At 37.4% G+C, this 16,518-nt stretch overlaps 1 protein-coding gene across 8 annotated transcripts in view; it reads right to left on the bottom strand.

Annotated features, from left to right (window-relative positions):
- RALGPS1 (Ral GEF with PH domain and SH3 binding motif 1) overlaps positions 1 to 16,518 on the bottom strand; it is a 133,909-nt gene that overhangs the window by 45,677 nt on the left and 71,714 nt on the right. The window lies entirely within an intron of this gene.

Below are 16,518 nucleotides of genomic sequence, written 5' to 3'. Positions count from 1 at the left end.
ACATGTTGAGTACACCCCATACTTCACTGTCACATAGTTTTATAGCTCAGATTCAGTCTTGCTGTGGAATTTTGCATCTCTCAAGTGCTGTCTGGAAGCTCTCCATTAACGTTTCTACCCTGAGACTTCGGAATACTTTATGGAAATCCCTTGCAAGACTTTTTCACACTAGTGCTGTGCTTGCTACACACCTGTTTCTTCAGATCTCTGCCACCTTGACAAATAAGTGGGTCATTGCGTAACACTGGATTATGTCCAGCATTAGCCAGGCTGCAAGTGCCTACCTAATTTCTTTAGTTTTTAGCCTATTCATTCATGCATTGTGGAAAATCCTTCCACTGCTTAGGGAGGAATGGGTGTAGAAATTACAGGAACTGTCATTGCAAAATGAAGAAACAGACACAGAGGCAGTGATAAGCAAGAACAAACTCAGTTCATTACAAACTGTTAATGCTTTGCTAGGAAACCATAAGGCCATGACTAAACTGTCTCTCAAGCCCCCACCAACCTGTGAATTTGGACTAAGAAAGAACCATATCCCTGTCAGACCCACTGACATGAATAGATAGGATAGTGCTCCAGTGGCCAAAGGTAATTTGATAACCCCACCAAAACCAAAAAGGATGTTGAGTCCTTGTAAATAAGTGGAATAAAGCTGGATTAACAACATAACAACATATAAGCCAAATGGAATTTCCAGTCACACTGGAGTGAAAACAAAGAAAAAAGATGCTTAGAAATCAGGTCAAGTTTTACAGTCTAGTTTAACTTCCTTCACTGGTCCAGACCAGTCCTTTAAAAATTTTCTTCCCATATTAAAAATGCTCTCTCTTGAAGAAGTAATATATCTCACAGACACGTGTACAGTTTATAAAGGAGAGGTTCATATGCCTCAGACTGTCTTAATGCTTTTAGCTTAAGAGCAACCTGGGCTATTTACTGATTTCTCCCCAAAAGTACCTTTTAAAAACCATTCTGAACTTGTCTTTGTTTCCATCTCTACACATATCTATCTCTAGAAACATAGAAGTGTGTATCATTAGAAGTTATGTATGTTGTCAGTAACTGTTTTATTTATTCTAACAAAAATAGCCTCCATTTTTGTAATCTGGGTTAGTTTGGGGTTCTGGCCCTATGGATTAAGTATGCTGATATGCTTCTGCTTCCCTCAACTACAATAATATCACAAGCCAAAAGATGAGTGACGTTTAAAGGAAGAGGGAGTGACTGAATTTGCTTTCTCTGTATGCTTTGAGTACAGCTCTGTTAACTTACCTATAGCAGTATATTTTTTTCTCTGTGTCCACAGGCTTGGATGCAGAAAATTAGATTTTCACTTAAGAATATTAGCTGAAAAGGCCATCATGGTTAGTTTTGTACACTTATACATTATCATGGACAATATTTTAAATCTAAGAGATCACAGTTAATTCTGCAACAGATTGCCTACTGATAACTATAACAGGAGTTATTGCTGATGGTTGCTGGTGCTTGCTGACACCTTTGTTAAAAATCCGACAGCGTTATTCTTTCCACTTATCACTCCTTAGAAGTTGCCTAGCTTCCACATTCCCATATTTCTTCAGCTTTGCAGGAAGACTAGCAGTCTCTGCCAGCAAGTCAGTGAACTGCATGTACATCTACTCCGTAAGTAACCTACTGAATGACCTGAGTTTGATTGTTAAAAAAATAACCTAGAAGAAATCATCTCTCCTTTGGGCACAAGGTCGTCCCCAGTGTGGCCTGAACACAGCCTGTCCCTCTTCTGTATGCTCATTCCATTCTCTCACTCTCCCTTCTGGTTTCTTGGTTTGGATTTGACTGGTCTTTGCTGTTTATAAGAATGTCTGGGTTAACACAGTATATACAAAAGCAGAGGGGAAAAAAAAAAAGAAAAAAAGACTTCATCTGTTTAGAAGCCAATTTCCTACAGGTTTGTTGAGATCAGCAGCACCCGCTGTTCCCTTCTCACTCTTGTGAAAGTTATGAGTACACATACAAGTTTATTACATCGCACAGTAGATTTCACATCTCTCAGATTTCACAGCTTATGTTATATTTCACATCATACTAGAGAAACATAAACTAGATAAGCACAAATAGCACCTTAGTTCTGCTTATATCTGTTTTGTTTCCATATCCCAGTCTTTCTTACATTTATTTGGGGGGGTGGGGGGGGTGGGGGGCAAACCTCAATTACTATTTTCAGCTCTTCTGAACTTACCTATCGCAAGGGGTCCAGCCATACTGGCAGCTGCTTCAGCCATCATCCAACACACGAGAGTTTCTAACATTTACACACTGCCAACACAGACCAGGCACCTTACACATCAGAATGAAGGAAAGAACACCAACTTCCCCAGTACTGGAATGGCTCTGTAGCAGTCCGATGCCAAGTAAAACCAGACTGAGTCACCAAGATTTCTCCATGACCTGGAGTTCCTACCTAGATTTAGATTCCATATAGCAGCTCTTCACTATCCCCTCTTGCCAAGTGGCACATCAAAATGTTGAGTAAAGGCTGTAAAAACTCTATCTGCTCAGAGCCTCTACACTGCAACATGCCTTATGGCACCCTGGTTCAAGGCTACTTTCTAGCTATTTTGAGCAAGTTTGCAGCTATTCTCATTGATATCAAGGGTATAAACACCCTCTCAAACTGTATCAGCAGTTGTAAGCATTTCTTCAGGTCAAACAGTAAATTTGCTACGATACTATACAGATGAGGACCAACAAGATACATGAGCAACAAAAAGGATGAGGGAGGGGTTAGCACAGGTCCTGTAAATTCCAAAAAAAAGTGTAAGGAAATGAGCTTTTTGTGTGTAGTGGGTTACAGGTAGAAAGAAACTAAACTAATGGATGCCAATAAAAAATTAAACTGAATGTAACATGCTGGAATGTAACAGAACATAATTCTTTGTAAATACACATCAAGCTACACCTTTTCAATGGTGTTCCTCTCCCTCCCTCTTTTTAAAGCAAGAAGGATGGTTAGATTTTTATGACTTTTTTTTTAGTGTTACCAGCCTTTATCTGGGAAGTGGCATTTTGAACTCTTCTATATATATGATGTGATAATAGGAATAGATGAGAATCAGTTTATTTTGCTCAGAGGAATCACAAAATTATTCCCTTCAGCAAAAGACTTTAAGACCTGCTTCTCAAAGGAAAGGCTCAGGGTTGCCATATGCCAAAGAAAACACACAGCACTAGCTTTTCAAACCTTGGCTTACATTTGTGCTACTGTGCACTGAAAAAAGCTCTCTAAGATGTGAAGCCATCAGGATATTTTCCAGAGGGTGAGCTCATGGGCAGCTGCTTCCACAGGCAAAACATTTTCCAATGATACTGACTTTTCTCCATTGTTACTAGAACTAATTTTGCAGCTGGATATTGTATGCGGACAACACAGTATTCATTAGTTTACGGCATCATGGAAATAATAACACAGACTAAGGAAAAACATGGCCAAATAATCCAGAACTAAATTTATCAATGGAAATCACACTGTGTAAAGGGGACTGATTATTTTTAAATTGGCATAAAATTTGCAGAGCTCAAACAAAGCAGTAATATTATTGACAGCTTAAAGACAGGGAAACCAAAGTACAACAAAAAAGTCACCTTGGAACGTAGTGGTCAATGACACCCAGATAATGCATTTTGAGTGTTTCATCCACCAGACAGCAACTTCCAAGTCTAAATTTCATTGAAAAAGTATTTATGGAGAACTGCAGTATTCAGCAGGATGCAAACCTAAGTCTGTACATTTGTGTCCTAATTCACAGTTAAGCTTCTCCTATTATTTCTTTATTCAATACTCAAGGCTTCTGAGAAAGAGAAAATAGCACTGAGGCAGATAATAAATAAGCACACTTTGGAGCTGATGGGTGCTAACAATGTGCTCTTAAGAAAAATAATCCCAAGCCTTCTGAAATTAGTGCTTATTCAGCTTCACCCAATTCTGATGAACAACAACTCAAGCATATAAGCTTTAAAATTTTCATTAACAGCTGTGGTGTGTGATTTGTTCCTCATTAAGACAGGCTGACATAACATGCTATGAAAGACAAAATACTTTCAGTTCAGTAAATCACATGTACAAAGTTGTACCAAAGAGAAAAGCTGGGATGGTATTACTTTAAACCACAGCCGCAGAAACAAATAGAAATCTGTTTCTTAAGGCATTTGCCTGAAGTCAGAAAATCTGAGTTCAAATTTTCTGTTAGAGATTTCTTTGACCTGAGCAAGTTATTGTTATCCTCTGTTTTCCATGAGTTCAGTGAGAGAGAGAGCATTTCCCTGTCAGAAAGACCTCATGAAAATAATTATTATGAGTGGGAAGACTTAGCAAAAGTGGGGTTTAAATTCCTTATACAAAATATGTAATGATGTGCAGCCTGTAGAAGTATCAGCACCATTTATTCTTAAGAATTCAGAATTTCCAATCTCTTTTGGGGGTTTATGGCAATCTGCAGGCACCAGGTGTAATCTAAAACTTACAGTACCCAGAATTGTCTCACAAATACACGCTGTTGCAAAACTGATCGTAAAAAAAACAGTGCCGATACAAGTTTTCAATCTTTATCTTTCTCAATTGTGTCTTTTTTTTTTCTTTTATTCCTTTTTATAATGGATATAAAACTATCCTGTGAAATAGTAGGGCTAACAAACCCAAAATTAAGTGGTCAAAGCACACCACTACTGTATACTTCACATATACTGTAGTGCATAGTGCTCTGCTAGGGGTCTGTGCAATTCTGCAAATGCAGTTGTTAGGAAACAGCTTCTGTATGGTATTTTTGTTAGTCAGACATTCACTATTTTGCAGCAAAAAATAATTAGCTGATAGGGAAGTATTTCAGATTAGCCTGGGGACTTCAATTTGTTATTCTTACTTAACATTTTGATCAAGTACTACAATAATCTTCCACATTTGTTTGCTCAATTGTACTGTTACTGTGACAACCACAAACATGTGCTGTAAGAGAACAACAACAACAAAAAGAGAAATGTTTTAATGAACAGATTTAGTTCCCTAGGTATTCACAACCCAGAAGCCCCTGAACGCACATACACTGCAGTGTGGCATGGATGTCTGGGTATAGACCATTCTGTACAGGAAGCAGCATCTACAAAACACGCAGTAACTGGCACGCCTAACAGAAGGGAACCTATGAAAAGTAATTATTTTCCCTTTTTTCTCCCCCAAAGTTGAATAATGACACTCATTTGATAGGAAAACCAGAAGAGACAAAAAATATGTTTCCAATTTGTAGTCAGCTGTATTTATGAAAGCCTTTTCCCACATACAGTATTGTGGTTGTATCATACTAAATAAAGCAGAGGACAGAGGGAAAGCAACTTATCAATTAACTAAGTGGTAGAAAGTCCAAATCACTACAGTCAGCAGTCTGTAAAACCAAAGACACCATTCTTAGGAGATTAGCTCATAGTCAAAAGAGCCAACAGTTTTGTGGTATCATTGGTTTCAAGAAGACTGGATATTTTCCATGGACTACGGGTTGGAAAATTTTTCTACAAAACCAAATGTATATACTGGTTAACCTTGGTAGGACTTGAGTATTCTAAAAACAACTGAAGACAAATCTTTGCCAAGGCAACAACATGTGATTTGTAGTATGTATTGCCGGCACAGTGGCCAAGTGAATGGGATGGCTCACAGGAAAGTAAAGGTGGGATTATGACCAAGTTTATCACTTCTATCTGATGCCACCTAGCCAGAACATAGCATCAGTATCACACACATGCACAAATGCAGAACTATAATGAGGCTGACTCAAAAAGACAAAACCCATTCTCAATTAAAAAGATTTGTATGAGTCCTCCAAATTCCAAAACAGCCATTCTTGCCATTCTCTGGCATCTTCCCTTGCATATCATCAGTCTAACGAGAGTGAGAGTACTCACAATACCATGAAAGCTTTTTTCCAAAAACACAGGTAAAAGCAATGCCTGTAATGATGGTGCTAGTAAGTTACCAAGAGAGGAAGTAGCTAATATGATTGCTTTCTGGAACATTAATTCTTCAACAAAAGGATGAATTGAAAGATACATTTTCTTTATTTGCCAGTCTTTTTTGTTGTTGTTGTTTTCTAAACATTCATCTACATGAAAGGGAAAATAATTATGGCTTCAAACTTTTGTCTTTCAAAGAGAGTAATGAGAAGCACCTTAAAAACATACCAAGAAGAGAATTTTCCTTATACAAATCCTCATGTAAGTAAAGGAAAAAGGGAAACTCTAAAAATAGATGCCTTTCTTAAATAAGTTACAAATATATTAATTAGAACTTTAAATAATTATTTAAATTGCTTTAAAGCATTTTAATGATGGTTGCTACAATGAGAGTTGCCAGTAATAGCTTGACATGAAAATATGGACCACAACTGTTTTCATGTTGAAACTGCAAACAATACAATTAATTAACTTTTCAGCTCTTGATAGGCTTGAGAACCTCTGCTTATTATTTACACTTTCAATAGCGAGGCAGACGCAGATTTGCATATGTATATTTAAATCAGAATCTCAAAACTGGTCCCCAGTATGGCTTCATTGGAAAGGATTTAGAGTATAGCCTCTGTCTACATTTTCTTGTTAGAACAGTGAAGCTGCTTGGCAAAATCCACACTAATACTACAAACACTAAAACACAGACTGAACTAAATCCAAATAACTATTGAAGTGAGTATCTTATTTACTGCTTCCATTAGCACACAGAAATGTATTGATGATTAAACTGTCTCAAGAGAGACATGAAACAATTACGAGATGGTCCTATGGATGACCATCAAGATGGCTACAGGATTGGAAAAACTTGTTAGAGGAAGAAAGGTTAAAGGAATTGGGTCTGTTCAGCACAGAAAAGCGAAGGTGCAGGAAGGGGATCTAACCAGTCTTCCAGTACCTAAAAGGCAGTTATAGAGAAGGTGGAAATACTCTCTTCAGAGTGATTCACAGCAACAAGGCAAGAGGCGATGGGGGAAATTCAGTCTGTATATAAGCAAAAATTCTTCACTGTGAGAACAATTAAACATTGGAACAGGTTCCCCAGAGAAGGAGTGCAACTTCTCTTGCTGGAAATATTCAAGATTTGGTTTTATAGGACCCTGGATAACCTAACCTATGCCCTTGCTTTCAACAGAATGTTGGACCAGATGATCTCCAGGGGTCCCTTCCAGCCATGACTCTATTATTCTATGATGAATGTTATAAATGTGCTAGCCTATGCCTACACATGTATTATTGTAGGACAGTTTGGAGTACAGCAGTTATATGGACTAATTTGTTGTAGCAAAGCTATGCCTGTACAAGCAGACAACTGACACTGAGTTTAACTGCAAATAAAGCAAGTACTTCAAGCAATCTCTTTTATCATGAGATATAAGCAAAACTGACCTTATAAAAATGTACAGCTAGAGAGAGCACCTTATTTTGGCTCGATCAACCTCTGCAACATCAACTAACAAAATTAAAATTTGATGCTGGTAGGACACACATTTAACTATGTTGTAAAGCTAGTCTGGTGAATAAGCAAGAATGTGTTAATAATTATTTTAACTACAGATAATCAACACCAATATTGTACCCAAAACAGTGCTACCTTCTATGCTGAGCAAAAAAAGCGCTATGTGCATAGCATGCAAGCCTGCAGCATTTTTGGACTTGAAATAGCAATATATCAACCAAAACCCCAAAGATGTTCTGTACCGGGCTGTTTTCTAGATTATATGTAATTCTTTAATTGAATCAAACTAACTTCTCATACCAATAATCATGCATATGCTTACTATACAAGCATCAACTTCTCTCTTTTCTCGTTTCAGAACCAGAAAACACTACTGAAGGGCCACATTACCACTCTGGGCTTGTCTATACCTGGAAAGCATAGACAAACTATTTTGGAATATTTACTCTGGAACAGACAGTCTATTACAGGCCCAGCATTCCTCAGGAATGATCACATCCAAATTGAGCCATTCACTGGAATAACTACTTCAGTAAGTTTTCAGGGTAGACAGTATTCACCTGGATAAAACTTAGGGATCATTCAGGCAAATGTACCTCACGGGTTCAAAAACTGTCAACGTAACACCTATGCATAGCATAACTCTAATATGCAACTCTACCTCCATTAATCAAACACAAAACCACAAATAATTCAATAATTGGAGTGAAAGTTCTGAAAATTATTTTACTTCATGGCAAACAAGATGTAACTGCAATCAACAGATGGTATTATGTACAATTAGTAAAAAAAAAAAGTGAAAATAGTTGTAGTCTGTTACCTCTGTCAGAACACAATCTAAAATCAGTTTGCAACTATATTTTTAAAAAGACAGTACTTCCATAAAGTGTTAAAAGATCTGTTCCAACCGACTCTTACAGTAATGGCAAATACATTTTTAAAAAATGGGTAACAATAGTAATGGAAACTACACTGTCATTATTATAGTATGTGTATGAGTGCCAAAGCAGATCTACTCACCAGCAATAGCTTCAACAACGGGATATCATGATTAACTACATTATTGCTAAACAAGTCCCTTGAAAGGCATGAGCATCTTTAAAATTAAGCATTCATTCAACAAAAATCAAAACAAAATTCCAGCACTGATACAATGTTTAATTCCACCCTCTGCCAACAGCATCTCCTATAGCGCTGTCGTGGTTTAAGCCCAGCCAGCAACTAAGTACCATGCAGCTGCTCGCTCATTCCCCACCCACCCAGTAGGATGGGGGAAAGAACTGGGGAAAAAAAGTAAAACTTGTGGGTTGAGATAAGAACAGTTTACTAGGAAAGGAAGGAAGGAAGAAAAGGAATAGAAGAAAAAGAATTGGAATATACAAAACAAGTGATGCACAATGCAATTGCTCACCACCTGCTGACTGATGCCCAGTTAGTTCCCAAGCAGCGGTCTGCCACCCCCCACCAGCCCTACTCCCCCCAGTTTATATTCTTGGCATGACATCACATGGTATGGAATGTCCCTTTGCCCAGTTTGGCTCAGATGTCTTGGCTGTGTCCCCTCCCAACTTCTTGCACCCCTCCAGCCTTCTTGCTGGCTGGGCATGAGAAGCTGAAAAAAGACTTGACTTAGTCTAAACACTACTTAGCAACAACTGAAAACATCAGCGCGTTATCAACATTCTTCTCATACTAAATCCAAAACATAAAACTACACCAGCTACTAGAAAGAAAATGAACTCTATCCCAGCTGAAACCAGGACAACCGCCCTGTTTCTTTTGGCTCCTTCTACACCTAAAAAGAGAAATAACGATCACCAGCTCCAGAAAAACAGTTCAGATCACACTGCCTTCTCAGAAGCTGCAACATCCATTGAAGCCTTAGCTGTGAGCTTGAATACATCAACTGTTTAGATATCCCTGATCTGACCTACAAGGAGAAAAGTAACTCTCTAGCCATCTATGACTTTTAAGAAAGCAGCATTACAAATTTATCTTTAAGGTAGATTATAACATGCAGTTTCCAGGGAATGTTGCTTAGTAGCATGCCTTCTTATAAAATGCAATGTTACTACGTGCACACAGGTGGCAACCAAACACAATGCAGTTCATTTTCCTAAAAGTTTTAAAGATAAGGTTTTTATATCTATTTGGCAGCAGTGAGGCCACATCTGGAATACTGCCATACAGTCCTGCTGCGCCTCTGTACAGGACAGAGCACTAAAATGGCCCGGGAGCAAGAGCACTTGACGGAGGGGGACAGGCCTAAAGAACTGGGCTTGTGTAGTCTGGAGAAGAGATGGGACCAAAGGTGCAGAACGTAGCTGTGGTTATTTCCCTAATAAAAAGGAGCATGTGGGGGAGTTGCAGAGAACAGACAGATTTTTCTCAAAGATGCACTGTGACAGGACAAGAAGCAACTGACACAAACTGCAGCAACGGAAATTCCAATTAGAAGGTGGAGGGGACAGACGGATGGACGACAGAACAAAACCCAACCACCCCTCAAAAACCATTTTAAGAGGGGTCAAGCACTACACTATTGCCCAGAAAGGCTGTGAATCCCCATCTTTGGAGGTTTACAAAACTTAGCTGGACAAGGTCTTGAGTAACCTAATCCAGCTCCTCAGCTAGCCCTGCATTGAGTAGGAGGTTGAACCTCCTGAGGTCCCATTTTCTATGTGATTTTCTTCCTATCCCCTGTAACTTCCTGATGTGGCTATGGAACTGGCCTGTGTACTGCACTGTGCGCATGCTGACAGAAACCTATGTAGAGAATACCAGTTGTGACAGACACTTTAGCAAATTATGCCCTTACTAAATACTTTACTTTTGACAGTAATATGAAGGTGAAAAATGCTATTTGTAAAATATGTGTTCACATAAAACCTAAGTATGCTGTGGAGAATCATTTCAGCACATGCAAACAAAACAGATGCACAGTACAAAAACATGTTCTTTCTTAACGCAGTGAAATAAATTTTACTTTTAACGTGTGCACCAAAAAGGAAACAATTATTTGCACAAAATTTACAGGAACAGCAAAAAGAATCTAAGTAGTAAATTAAACACTAGTCTACCCCTTTAGCTCTAGAGGTCTAGCTTAGTCAAAATCCAATCCCACCCTAAAGTTCCCTCTCAGTTTTTGGAGTCAAAGAATAAATGGGCATCTTGTAATAAGGTGCATGTGTTTTATTACAGAAAAGCTGTAATCAATATCAATGAAAACCAACATTTAACTGAGACTCACATACAGAAAAAAGATGCATCAAATCCCTAAGAATACATTTTACCAAGGCAGCTTCCTCCATCTACTCATTTGGGTGGTTCATCAAATTGTTTCTGGTCTTAACTATGGCCACAGAAAGTGTATCATGTCTCTAGACCTGACTTAGTTCCTGAGTTAGTCCCATTAATGAGAGCTGTAAGAAATAAGGAAATATTCATAGAGCCAACTGATATTTAAGCCCAAAGCCCACATCTGTTTCATACAGTCATTAATACAAGAAGAGCTGTTTTCTTGTCTTTATTAGCTCTGTAATTAAGTATTTTTAATAAGTAAAACAGTCTTGAGAAAACTCTATTAACAAAAGGTTCACAGTTAAAACACAAAAATCCTTTCCAGGCCATGTAATACCTTGCTTCCTTTCCACTAAGCATTTTTGCTCGTTCACTCTACCCTATCAACCTGCGTACGTTTGTACATTCTGAAATGCAGATCTTTAATTGAGATGTTCAAAAGTATCTTATATTAGATGCTATACTGCAGCATTATGATATGTTAGAAGTGAAAGATTACAATAAATAAACAGAGGAAAGGAAAATAGATATGTAAGTCAGGTTACTGAAGATTCACTGGGGACATAAAAAAAATTACTTTTTTTCACTGAAGTTTTCTCTGAGAAAGCTGGTAAACTGGAAGCTGTGAGCATTCTAGTTTTTGGATGAGTTTAGAAAGAATCAGTCTTTTCCCTGGTCCAAGTGTGTGACAACAGCCTGTTCCTCATTATAGCTCTATCCACAAATGTGATTGTATAATGCTTACATTTTTCTTTCTCAGTCATACCTATTTTGTGTCCTGAGTCATAAGAACAAAGATTAAGAACAAAGCCAAAGCACAAGATAAGTACATGTGTCTCAAAATGTTCAATCTAACTCTTCAATTCTTTTAAGTATTAACAACCATGAAATAAGAAAGAGTAAGCTTGGAGTTAAGTAATTATTTTCACCAAACAATAAATTAGTAAAAAATTGTGATTTTAGTCTTCCCCATACTATTTGTGAATTGAGTTTAATTAACTGAGTAGTTTTGGATGGAAGTTTTTCTGTTCCTGAGCTTCATTTGCTGATCAGAAGAATAACTGTAATTTACTTCTTTAATCAAAAGCTCAACACTGAAACGTTTACCTCAGGCAGAGCACTCTGCTAACTTAAATCATTAAATTGCACTTCATTTTTCATATTTAACATTGTTCTATACAGTTTTGAATTTTTGTCTAGAAATAAAGGAAAAGAAATAGTCTTCCTGTGAAGGATACATCACTAACAAAGTGCCAATGCTTTTAATTGCAGTGGTATTACTTCTGTGAGTGTTACAGCTACAGACCAGCCTTTTCAAACTTCATTAACCTTCCCATGGTTTCTCAGGTCTACCATGGCAGCCCTTCTTTGTAAAGAGTCCTATTCTCCAAAGAGACTTTAAACTAAACTAATGGGTAACATCAGTCCAGTTAAGAATACAAAGAATATAATAGTGACCCAATATGACAGGCATTTTCTACCAGTGCTAGGCAGAGACAGCTGGAAACACTAGTGCTTCTACAGTGACATTTCAGCATGGTAAGAATTCACAAGTTTTAAAGGAAATGAAAGTAATACAATTTCAGTGAACTAACTTTTCAGTTTTACAGCTGATTTAAAGTGCTTCAAGAAAACAAATTCCTAAAAGACATTCATTCTTACCTTTTGATATATCAAATCCTCAACTGAGCAGCCTACCATCACGTTGCATCTCATGCAAACAAAGACTGTCGCTGATCTATGTAAAGTTTTACTCTTCTTCACTCAAGCACACTGGTGACCTCAAGAGAAAATCTTCTAGAAGCAGGGCTGCTAATCAAAAAAAGGCCATTCAAGAGTATCTCTAAACACTTGAGACTTCTCAAAGTCACTATTACCCGAACACCAAAGAAACCTGCTTAACTCAACTAACTCACTTTCAGTCACCCAAATAAAGTATTATCATTGCTTCATACTTAGCTATCCCAAAACTAAAAGAAGGAAACAATCCCATGGTGTTTCCTGAATAACCTCACGGTAATGGATCACTGGAATTAATCATTCCACCTTTGTCACTGTAGCAATGAAGCCTAATATAGATAACCAAGACAAATAAGCGCAGCATAAACCAAGCAACTTTCAAAATAAAATACCAGTGTGTGAAAGAAAAAGTTACCAGCAATTCAGATGGAATTATGTTCAGGAATTTATGCCCCAAATCACCTCTGACAGGTGCAAATCATTCTCTTACCCACTGAAACAATTTAAAAAATTCTGAAGCTGTCTGGAGCTTCCTAGCAAAGCTTTCCCTCTGAACAAACCAGATTTTCTCAAGAGAACTGCCAGTATTTTTATTATTTTTTTCATTTTTTCCCCAAACCCCAACTATTACCTAATGCTTTCCCCATGAATCAGGAAAAAAAAATATTACAGAAGATTAAATATTGTAATAGTGATTCATTTCAACATTTTTAAATATAAGCTATCCAGTGTCAGAAAGCATAGAATGCTTCGAAAAAGAATATAGGAAAAAGGCAAAGGTACAATAGTTGTTTTCCAGATGTAGCTTCCTGTCAGCAGTGAGCTGCGTGGTTTAGGGACTTCCTGAGATAGATCTTTTATAAACACTTTTGTGTTTAAGTCTGGGTGGTATTTTTTCTTTACAACGTTTTGTCTCTGAATCTGCCTGTTCACTTTTTCTTTTTCCCACTATTCCTCCACCCACACTTTTTTAATTTTAATTTTTGGTTTCAAAAGATCTTGTGGCAAATGAATTCAGCAATTGAATGGCACACTGTCTGAAAAACTAGTTAGTTTGATTTCTCAAAGTTTGCCTTTTTAATATTGGCACATTCTTATCTATTTTGTTTACCTTGAGCTTCTGATCACTGACTCAAAGTTAACTTCTATGACCAGCTGTTTACAGTATTTTCACCAGTTCTCAAAGCCAAGTCTAACATTAGACCACTCCTTGCTGACTGAATTACTCCGGTGAAGACAACTGTCAGCTTTCACAGCCAGAAATAACTGGCTATTAGTATCCTACTATTAGTAGGATCTGTTATTCTCCAATCAGGGATTTAAATATAAGCTGATCTCTGAAATTCTCAGTATGAAAAGCAAATGGAACAACTATGAAATGTTTTGAAAATCACATCATTCAGCCTAAAGCCTTTAACAAAAGCAATGAACTCTGCTGCACAGTATTACAAATCCAAGGAAAAGGCATTCCCATTTGGTCCAAGCAGAATGCCCACAAGGGCTAATTCCAATTTTCTCTTCAAGCCTTCCCAAAGGGCAAACACCTAGTGTTTTCCAAACATTTCAGATATCCTATGAACACCTGGCAAATCCAAATAAAAGCTCCCTGACACCTGTCAAGTTGGCGCAATTTTATTTTTCCCAATAGACAAAACTGCAACAGACTGAAGAAATAAGGCGGCTTTGTGAGACAAAATTTGGAATGACCCATATACAAAAGTTTCCAGGAGCAAGCTATTCAGACAGCTTTAAAAAGACAAAAAAAAAGCACTCAGTACTTAATCGTAAGGTTTATCTGTGTAATAATATGTTGTTTCTTATTCAGAAAAGAAGACGATAAAATAAAAAGGGTTTGGCTATTTTTGATCTTTCAAATATTTTTATTTATAACATGATTATCTGTAAGAAAATATTAATGACTAAAAAACACATCACAAGAGAAGTCTCTACTTAGTCTCCTTCACTGGGTAAAATTTTTAGGCGTTTAACTGCACTTATTTATTTAAGTACCCTAAAATCAATGGAGCTTAAGTATATGTTAAAGAGCCTAAAAGTGGTTATGGATGATTTATAAACATGGTCCTAAATAAAGAACTTTATCCTTGGGAACTCTTGTATTTCCAAGAATCTTGGTGCTCTGGGGCATAACAGCAAGTTAGGAACCTGTATTTTTCTACAAAAGCAAAGAATCTGAAAGTGTTCATTTTTAAATTAAAATGAAACGCTCAAGTAGTAATCTAGGTAGGGAATCACCTTCCTAGCTCTGTAAGTAGTCAGGAATTTGAGAAATTGATCAGCACAGGAAATGGCCACCTCAGTATCTTGGCAAATACTCACAGCAACCCACACCCTGCACTCTTCCTGCTCCCTGCTTCCCTCCCTTGAGAAACTCTCTACAGCTGTAGGCTGAAAAGGCACCTTGGGAATGAAGGAGCGTGAATCATGCAAGTTGAAAGAAAATTGAACGGGCCTATTGCTAAATCTGTCAAAAATGAACAGAATTATCACATTCTGGTTCAATTAAACCAGCTTTTCCAGTATAAAACTGAATAGAATAATAGTGCATATATTAATTATGCACTAATTACCATATTAATAATAATTAATATTAATTACCATAATAATTCCAATAGTGCATTGGAAAATTTGGACTGCTTTAATCCTAAGTATCCAGACTACACTACTTAATAGCACTGAAATGACCACTGCAGTCCCTAGTTGCGTGTGTTTTCTCTTTACGTACAGAAAGGACCAAGCTTTTGAGTTAAATTAGAAAATAATAACGTAAGAACAGTAACTAATTAAGAGGTGGTAATATTCCCTGCAGGAATCCCAGGCCATACAGTAAAAGTACAAGAAACTTAAGCCCAAGGCATACTGAATTACTAGTGTAATATATTTAGATGTGTTTTTTTCTGACATAGTAGACATTCACTTGTAAGATGGAAATAATTATTAGAATATCCACTACTTGTCCACGTTTTAACTTGAACAGGAATCGAGTTTGTTTTAATCCCGTATCTTTAAACCTCTTTTGATTAATCTATGTGTTCTCATATTCATTTCTTCTGTTTTTTCAAAATGCAAAGATCTTTAAAAACTATGAACAAGTACATTATTTCAGTATGGTGTAGCTTTCTAAAGAGGGCTATGATATACACTAACAGTGAAATAACAGTTTGGTTTGCTAAACTGTTCATAAAAGGTAGCTAAAAAAGTGAACAGCTTTACATTGTGAAGTTTCACTTCTAATTTTGGTAATTTCTTTGCAACATTCCCAGCAAGTTATAAATACACCTTGAAGACAAATTTTACATTAATTCAAAAAATCTTCTTTAAAACCAGAGGTGATAGCTAATAACCGTAAGTATTGTACACACAGAAAGTTCTGTAATAGCAAATTTTTAGAAAGGTTCTAGGGAAATGTTAAGAATTCACGGCAATCAAATGAGAAACATGTTTTACGTTACTAATGCAAGTAGCAAGCAAACGTTATGTTTAAAAACCCAAATTGTGGATTCTCAATCTTCATTAGATTGTTTTAAGAGCTTGCCTGAATTTGGACAATTCTATTTTCCTTTATGTCTGGCAACACACCGTTTCCTGTTAGCAATGACCTAGGAAGTGGCAAAAATGGAAAGCATCAGCACTACCCTGAAGAAAGCAGCCTTGCTGCGTCTCTCTTTTCACACTGAGGAGGACCAGACCAGTCAGTAAAAACTAGCAGAGACCGCTTCAGCGTCTGCGACGAAAAACACTCCCCCTCTCTACCTCAGTAAGCACATTGTGAAGCGATTATTAAGCAGGAAGCAGCCCTGCCCCCCGCGGACGTTTTGGGGACGAATCCTACGCAGTTACAGATTCTGACACCGCATTCCAGCTAAAAAACCAAACCCACGTTCCTCAGACAGGCTCTCCAGCGTTCCTTCCTAACTCTGCGGATCAACGTTTCCACACGTAACGGGCAGGCGGCTCTCCCGCCGGGC

Source organism: Buteo buteo, chromosome 23, assembly GCF_964188355.1.
Source record: "Buteo buteo chromosome 23, bButBut1.hap1.1, whole genome shotgun sequence".
In the NCBI taxonomy this organism is placed as follows: Eukaryota; Metazoa; Chordata; class Aves; order Accipitriformes; family Accipitridae; genus Buteo; species Buteo buteo.
This window is presented reverse-complemented; position numbering and strand designations above follow the sequence as displayed.